Here is a 9,596-nt window from a genome sequence, read left to right on the forward strand (position 1 = left end):
TGAAGTCCAAAATGAAGCTGAGGCAGGAAGCATCTTATTTTAACCTGCTATTTCAGGCTCAGAAACTCCTTAGCCATCTCATTCTTTCAAACCAAACTGAATTTATTCTTCACTCACACTTCTGTAGCAGAACTCCAGAGTTCTCAAAAAATCTGTCCCTCTTTTTTAATAGTTTTAGCTTGCTCCACAATTGTCAGCTGGAGGATATGTTTGTCAACCTCCCTTGTTGCAGTGTGACCTTGTTTTTAAGTTCTCACCAACAGAAGTGAGCAAAGTTAGAGTGTTACTGCATGCATTGGAGAAGAGACCACGAAGTTCAACTCTGGCGAAGGGGGAGTAAGCACACTCTGTCCTGTCTCTCCAGCTGTTACAGCTTAGAACCCGAGCAGTGAAACAAAGCAGCTATCAGGGGACCGAAAACAGTACAGACAGGAGGAGTATGTAAGGAATTCAGACTTGTGAGCAAACCAGGAGCACTGTTACTGTTCACAGTTGGTTGGCTGGTGTCTGTAATATATGTCAAGTTGGACTCTAGAGCAGGTCAAAAATGGAAGCCTCCAAAGGAAGCTCTCAAGATTAACTCGTGTTTCCTGGCCAAACAACCAAGTATGATGGTTCCAAAATCAGATGCATTTGTTATGGGACCACGTATTCCAAAAAAATAAAACTGAGTTTTACATATGCAAATTAAAATGAAGTATATAAAGGAAAAAAGGAAATTGCTCTCTCTTGATGTTCTTCTTCCTGCATTCTAAAATAGTAACATAAAACTGGGTCATTTTAACAATTCGGACAAGGATAGTACCCCAGCAGGTGGCCACACAGTGGCACGCGGAATGCAATTGAAGAAACAGTCTTGACCATCATCATCTATGAGTCTGCATTTTTGCAGTAGTTCGTTTTCACCTCCCCTTATCAAACTTTCAGCCCTTTGCACATGGCCTCCAACTGAGCCACGTCTGCCTCATCTAAGATGGGTGCATGATAAATGCATTAATCAGGAGCATGGAGAGAGCCACAGGTGCTATTGATCACTACTGAGAAGAGACAAGGAAAGAATGGACAGCGCTTGCCAATCATGGAGAAGCAATTAAGACTTTGTGAGTGAATTTCTATCTAGGCTGATAGCAATCATTTTAATTGCTAAACAAACCATTAATCCATCTAATTATGTGAGATCTAGCTTATTTTTCTTCATTTTATCCATAAGAAAATAATGGGATTTTTTTCATCAGTGACTTGCTAAAATGTAAATATACTCTGTCTCTCACATTTCTCTGCCATTCTGGTTTTCAACAAGGCAAATAAGAAACTAATTTAGTCCGGCACAACTTGTTCTTAGTATAAGGATAGTCCCCAGCTTACAACAGTTCAACTTACTGAATTTTCTACTTTATGGTGGTACAAAAGCATCACCATACAGTCATTCTGTTCTTCATTTTCAGCACAGTGTTCAATAAACTATATGAGACATTGAACACTATAACATAAAATAGGCTTTGTTTTGGATGACCTTTCCCAACAATAAATGAAACCTACAAGCATGAAGATAGTCTAAACTAAGCTATGACTTCCGTAAACTGTGTTAAATGTATTTGCTATATACATAAGTACATAAATGGATTTACAAAAGTTTCGATTTACAATGAACTTATGGTGATGAAATCCCTTCATAAATTGAGGAGCATCTGTACCTATCATAGGTCCTTGAGGCAACTTCGCTTAGCAGACAGACACAGATTATAATGATCAACTCTAAAACCTTGTGTAGAATCACATGTACCAGTTAGAGGTACTCTGAATCTGTGCCTTATCTCGTTCTGAAAATCTTAATGGCATTTTTAAAATCTATAATGCTCCAGCTCTTATTTTGCTCTCCTTGATTCCCCAGCAATAATCAATAACAGTTCAGTGACCTGGCTTACCAAGTCTCATGAACCATGAAAAATACCACACATGCTTTATCCAAGGTAAGTGGAATAAATCAGAAACCCAAATACAAAGACTGAGCAAAATAGAGATAATAGGAAACAAACAGATAGATCTTTTATAAAAGAGAACAGACCAAGACAGGGATGGAGGGGAAAAGGGAGGAGACTGGAAGAGGATGAAAAAAGATGTGTTTTGTGCTCTACATACACCAACTCTCCATGAGGTATGTGACCATGTATGCAATCATACAGTAATTAAAAATAAAATTTGGAAAAAAAAAGAACATTGAAAACAACCTACATCCATGGACCAAAAAATAAAAGTCATTTCCAATGGCTGAAATGTCTCTCTTTCACACTCTTGTCCGACTGAAGTTTGATTTCCTTCATATTAGAGCTCATGCATTGTCTCATTCACGTGCCCAGTACATATGCACTGAGAGCCTCGCACACACCAGCCAGACGGAAATGTAGCTGGGACTGCTGAAAACCAAAAAGACAAAGGTCCCCAAGGAGTTTCCGCTTAATCAAATAAAAATGCAGTGTGATGGAGTGTCAGATAGTGATCGGTTTACAGAGCTCAATACTTTAGGGAAGGAGAAAAAGGAGGCTGATATGACTGTACTTTAAAAAATGGTTACAGGGTGGACCATGAAGGAACTCGTAGAAGAAAAAGGTTTGCATAAGAAAAAGATTGAAGGGGGATGAAGGAGCAAATCATGCAGAGATAAAAGCGTTTCTCGCAAAGGAAAGAACAAATGCGGAACCCCCAAGATAGGAACGTGCCTGGCTTGACTGACAAATAGTAAAAATCATGGTGTTGCTGGAGTAGAAAGAGAATTGGGAGGTGGGAACAAAGGGAAGTGAGGGAAAGACTACAAAGGAGAAGCTGAGTCACCAAGAAATCCTGCCTCTATTTGAGGTCACTAGGGGTTTCTGGGTGGATATAAAATGTTATTGACATATAGCACTTCTCTGTCGCCCTTTTCAAGGAGTCTGTTTTTTCATTTATGGATTTACCAAATATTTATTGAGTATTTACAAGGTGCCCAGTGTCATCGAGGCACTGAATAAACTTCTTAGAAACCTTTCCATCTGTTGAGAGGTAAAGCTTTTAGAACTCATTATGAGGACTCAACTTTCATTCTCAGGCAGGAAGGTAAGCACTGGCTTGAGCAGAGTGGTGGCTTTGGCTGACTTAGGCTTTATAAATATCACTCTGGCTCCGGGGAAAAAATAGACCACTAGACAGGAAGGAAGCAGTGAGACATATTAGAAGGATATTGAAACAACCAGGACGAAAGACAATGCTTCAGCCAAGATAGTAAAAAATCATTGTTACTGTATATTAAAGGTGGAGTCCACAGGTTGGATGTGGGTGTTGTAAGACAGACAGAAAAGGGGTCCGTGATGGATCCAGGATTCCAAGTTTCCCCTATTTCCCATCAGAAAAATTATAAATACAGAGTCACCATTTTCTGAACCGAAGACAACAGTGGAGAAGATCTGCGAGGGAATCTAGAGTTTTGTTTGGACATGTTGAGAGATCCTTATAGACCCAAGTGGAGATGTGAATAGGCAAGACTTGGGGAATGTCCAGCTGGAGATGGAAGTCTGGGAATCACAATGTACAGACGGAAGTTAAAACTATGAAATTCTATGAAGTCACGAAGGCAGTGAGTGAAGATAGAAAAGAGATCCAGGACCTGATTCCCAAGGCACTTGATACTTATAGCTGAAAAACACTGATGATGAACAGACCCAGCAAAGAAAACTAAGAAGCAGTCGGGAAAGGAAAGAAGGAGGGAGGGAAACAGAGAGGGGAGAGGCAGAGAGAGAATGAATATGGAGGTCAAAGGAAAAACTTTATTAAAAAGAGTAGTGATAAGAACCATGGCTAACAAAGGTCAGACTGAGGATTCACCAGCAAGAAGCCATGATGACCCTGTCAGAGCAGTTTTGGTGGTACAGGAGTTGTTAAATTGTAACCAGAGAAAATTCCAACAAAAATAAGGAAAGAGAGGTAGACACAGCAAGAAGAGACAGCTCTTTCTGTAAATTATTTTCTAAAAAAAAAAAAAAAAATAGAACAGAAATAGAAGGGAAAATGGGATCAAAATTATCTTTTGTTTCCTTGTTTATGACTTTTTAAAAAGGAGGAAAAAATCACAATATCATTTCTTACTGTTCAGAAGGATACAGAAGAATTATGAAACATAAATGATTTTAGCGAAAAATTTGTGTAATGTTGTTCTGAGTAGCAGTGAGATCTCATGGACAGCTAAGTGGGTTGACTTTCCCTGTCAGCACAAAAACCATAACCCTAACCTGAATCCAAATGCTACCCTAACCAGAATCCTAACCCAACCATATCCTCTAAATAAATCACCAGGTAAATCCTAACCCTAACCATACCCTCTAAGTAAATCCCCAGGCCCCACCTGTTGTGTTCTCATTATGCTTTCATGTCATATATGCTGTTACTACCTATAAATGATATTCAGAATTCACCCACTACTCCCTTACCTCTGCTCCTGTCCGTGTCATCAGGCCAACTAGGTTTTTTCACTAAGTCTGTATACGAAATCCCCTGTGCTCTGTCAGTCTAAAGAGCAGAGTGAGATTCTCCAAAGATTGATTGTCAATTATATTTTGGGGGAGAATAGCAGAGTGCTGAAATGTGCCATAGTCAACCATGGGCGTATTCAAGGAAACTAAGGAAAGGGAAATGTTTTATTAGCAAGAAAAAGGGGAAATTTTTATGCAAGATGACTGAACACCAAGTCATTAGCTTTGGAACTCTAGACAGGAGTTGATGTTGGCTTATCAATGCAGACACTGTTGTTGGACAAGCGATTATTCTGGCCACTGTGTGGAGAATGGAGCTTATTAAAGACTGGTTGCAAAAAAACGCAGGTCAAAGACTACTGTAGTCTTTGAGGCAAAAGGGGGAGGGGCTTGTTCAAGAACAGAGGCAGGAAGAGTGGAAAGAATGGGTGAATTTTTTTCTAGTTAAAAGTTAGACCAGAATGACTTGTTGATGAAGGACTGTGAAGAGTAATGGAGAAGTCATCAGTGATCCCTGAGCTTTTAGCTTGAGTCACTAGTCAAATTGCCACTACAAAGACTGGAAAACCACACAGGAGCTGTTGGCTTGGGGGAACAGTAAATTTGCAACTCCATTTTGTACTTAATTTAGAAATAACTACCAAACACTCAAGGTTCTAAATGATTAACTATGATACATAAATAGCTGACATTTCTAAGGTTCTAAGGACATTATAAACAGCTGTAATCATTGCTTGTGATGTTTCAATTTGACTAGAGTAAGAACCGCCTAAAAGGTGAACGTGTCTATGAATGATTGACGTATCGGCTGGGAAACTGAGGGGCAAGACCCACACTGAGCGTGGATGGGTTCGACCAATAGAATTGTAGTTGGGGCAGAAGGGAAAAGAAGGATGTATTTCCCATTCTTTGGGAGAGCTCGACTTTGCTATAGCCTTTAGACTTTGTTCTTTTGCTTCTTCTGCCTCCTAATGCAGACTCACGCTGGTGGCTCTAAGGTGGGCCTCTAAACCTGTGTCCTCTGGCTTCATTAACCACTCCAGCGGCCACACCAGATGGCCAGTGTGGATTCTTCCGTCTCTGATTCTGCCAACAGCTGTTGCAAATCTTGTGTCTCTGGTCATGTAAACCTACCTAATACATTATTCTATATAATTCTACATACATGTTATAATGATTCTGTTCCTCTAGAGAATCCTAACATCCTGTCAGCACAGGTTACATTTAAACAGTCATGTGGGTGGGTTCATGGATAGATGAGACAGATGATAAAGGCGCCTTGAACACACTAGTATTTTGAGGTCAGGTAGATGCTCTTCTTCTCCAGATACTCAAGTAAAATTTGCTGCTTCTATAAAATAGATCAGAATTTCAAATCCTATTTGTTGACAACATCTGCTTATCTCTTAAATTGTGGTCTGTCTTCCAAATTCCCAGGCAACGGTGGGAAGAATTCATGTAAATACCAAGTATGCAAGTGTGCCTTTCTATTTTCTATCTGCAAAAAAAAAAAAAAAAAAAAATCCCAAATGATTGTCTCTAAGGATGCTTTCCCTGACTTAGGTTGCTGTTTAGCTCTGTTTGAACCTTTATCTAAACTCTGCTGTCTAGAAAGTAACCTGCTTCCATTGAATACTCTCACTGATACATAAATAATGTATGATTCCTCCACTTGGGAAGTAAAGAAAGGAAGTCAAAAGTTTCCCTGAGAGGAAACAGTAACAAACACCATCAATCCCCAGGGAAGAACGGGCTTGGAAGGGCTAGTGGTGAGCTCAGGGCACACTGAGCCATCACTCCTCTTGGGAAACCAACCACAAAGAGTTCCCTATTTAGCTAAAGGATCAGCAGTTGCATCTTTATAGGAAAAAAGAAAAAGCACTCCCTGCTTCACAAACTGATGCACTGCATCCTTAGGAGTAACACAATAGCATTTTCTTGAACTATTCTGAATGATGTGGTCCAAGTGTTTAAGTGATAGGATGCGTTATCTCTTTTTGCCACTATTTTATTATTTGGAAAGATCAGACTTGGGGTTCTATTTATGATCAGCTCCAAGAGACTTAAAAGGAGCTTTGATTCCAAAGAATACATATAAATCATGTTCCTTTTTTCCTCTTGGAGATGATGAAAGGCTAATATTTTTCTTTTATGTTTCAACACTTAACAGAAGTCCTTCTGAAATGTTTTAAATAGCAGTTCTTATTAATTACAAGTGAAGGCTTAAAGAGAGTTTAAATAAGAGGAACCAAAATGAACCTGTTGGTGACGATGCTCCCTGCATTATTTCTCACACTGTATTCTGGTCCTCTGACTTGCATGTGAAAACTCTCTGCTGCCCTCCAGCCCAGCCTTCGCCCTTTCCTTGACTTCCTCCCTCGCCCTCCCTTTCTCTCTCTCATTGTTTCCAATTTTCAGTCCTTGTCCCCTGACATTTCTCTCTCTGATAGCATCATTTCTGACCTCTTCCCTGGGGTTTCCTGCTGGCTTCTCACCATGGCGTCCCGAACGTATCCAATGGGGAAATCACACTGAAAATGAATCTGCAAGCAACCCTTTCGTTCATCAAGGAGATAATGTGAGTCAGAAAATGTCTCATCTAATTCTTTGGATTCTGCCTTATAATCTGCCATAAAATATTGAATCTCTGATTTTAAATCAGAGCCTGAAATGAGTCCAAGATGTAGATATTTAAATGGAACTCTCCAGAGGCTTTCCCTCGCATATAAAATTAATATCTTGATTTTCTGCCAGTTTGGTATATGGATTTCAGATATGTTGATGAACTGACTTTCTAAGAAAAAAAGAGCTTACAGAAATAAACTTCTGTGGTATGCCTTTATTTTGGGAAACAGCATCTAATTCAAAAACTACTTCATTAAGATTTATAATATGTTATAAATTTGGTTTGTTCAACAGACTTTTAGTCTAAATATTTTAAAAACTCTTTTCTATATTTTTAGGTGAGAAGATAATATTCAGAACCTTTTTCATGAAAAAGTAACTGATTCCTCCTAGATTAGGTATTTTTAAGCAGATGTAAATTTTTAAAAACAGATTTAGGAGGACGTGTTGGCATAATATGTTGGTAGAAAGTGCTCCAAGGGTATAAAACTTCTCTTTTGAAGAAGCAATCTAGCATTTGGAAAAAGCCAGAAGTGAAAGGCCTTGTAAGAGAACATGAAGTGTGTTTTTAACCAATCCTAAAGGCTGCTAGGATGGGATAGCCAGAGGGCAGACTGGATGCGATTTTACGTAAATGGAGGAGGGTGGGTGTCTCTGATAAAGGAAACTCTGGTAGAGAGAATCAAGAGGCAGCGTCTTACTTTCATATTTAACGTATTTCATCAGTTCCATTTTCCTAATGGTCTGCCATAGGCCTTCAAATCTCGAGTCGTTTTATTATTTTTGTTTTAAATAAGAAATTTAACATCAAAAGTACTTATGGTCACCTGTTTTGAATCACTAAGAAAAACACTAAGACCCTTCTCTGCTGTAGGCCCCCAGGGAAAGGGAAGAGGATGACTTCAACCTACAAGACCTTGCGCGATTTGAACTCCTTTTGATCGGATTTCCTAGAGCTCATTTCCCTTGGTCCTAGTCCCAGCTGATTCAACACTTCAGGCCCTTCTTGTTCAGTGGATGCCTCTACTCAGCTGCTCCAGGAATTCAGGAGCTGGGTAAGCTTTTCAATTTTATTGTATGAGGATTCTGTTTAGAAGTTTTCCAGAAATATTTGTTGTATTAATCAGTTTACCAGTTACTAGGAAGTAATACTCAATTTTAACAATTTAAAGGAGAAAAAATTTAATCTGACTCCCATTTTAGGGGAATCAGTTCGTGGTCAAATAGCTGCAAGACAAAGCATCATAGCAAAAGGGAGTGATGAGCAAAGTACCAAAGAAGAAGGGGTGAGTGACCAGGAACAGGACCCAAGGCCATGCCTCCATGACCCACCCAGACACACCCAGAAAGAAGTACACTCCACCAGTCAATCAAATTGAGAACCCGCCCAAGCACTACACTTGTGGAATGAGGCAAAACAAACACTGTTGTGTAGCTACATGACCCCCAAAACACTGATCAGGTGAGAGGGGAGCTCCGTGAGAGTGGCTGCACAATGTATCATCCTCAGTAACATCCACCGACTTCTGTTAAGTGCATCCTCTGAGCATTATTGCCTAACAAGGAAACGTGCGGGTTCTGAAGTTCATCCATCCAAACTTGAAACCAAATGTCATCAAAGTGTCATCATCTGCCAACTGTGCACCTGGCACATAGCATTTAAGCTATGTGTGTGTGTGTGTGTGTGTGTGTGTGTGAGAGAGAGAGAGAGAGAGAGAGAGAGAAAGAGAGAGAGAGAGAGAGAGAGAGAGAGAGAGAGAGAGAGAGATTCCCTGTCTATAAAAATGAGTATTCTAATACTATTGTATCCCTTAAGGCCACTGAGCGAGAGGGAAGAGTTCAGGTCCACATCAGGCCTTCAGTGGTGTCAAGTATAACACACTGGGTAGAGCTCAGAGCTGCCCACAGGATAGCTGCAAAACAAGTGTTTCTGTCCCCATTTTGCAAAACTCAGCCTTTTGAAATCAGCAGGCTGTCTCCTGTCCCAGGTCACCTAGATATAAGTCACGTGCTATGTTTTGGATATGGTTTGAGTGTGTCCCCCAAGGCTTCATATATTGGGAGGCTGGTCTCCAGCATGCTGGTACAGAAATGGTGTACAGCCTTTGAAAGATGAGGCCTAGTGGGAGATCGTTAGGTTATTTAGGATAAGTCCTCAGAGGGGACTCAAGTGGTCCTCATGGGACCCCTGCTGGCCCTCATGAGAAGGCTATGAAAAAGTCAAACCTGGAAACTCGAAACCTCTTTGGATTCCTGTCTAGCAATCAAGCCACTCCCTCTCGCATGTGTCCCGCCACCCTAGTATCACCTGACACAAGGTGATGTAATCAACATGGTCTTCTCCAGAGCTGCACTATACTGTTTGGACTACCCATCCCCGAAACTGTAGCTACATAAATGTCTTTTCTACACAATTACCTGGCCTCAAGGATCTCCTTGCAGAAATGAAAAACAAACAAATGCCTTGTGGAT

This window comes from Cavia porcellus, unplaced genomic scaffold (assembly GCF_034190915.1).
Source record: "Cavia porcellus strain 051 isolate PalLab524CR breed Dunkin Hartley unplaced genomic scaffold, mCavPor4.1 scaffold_8, whole genome shotgun sequence".
Lineage (NCBI taxonomy): Eukaryota > Metazoa > Chordata > Mammalia > Rodentia > Caviidae > Cavia > Cavia porcellus.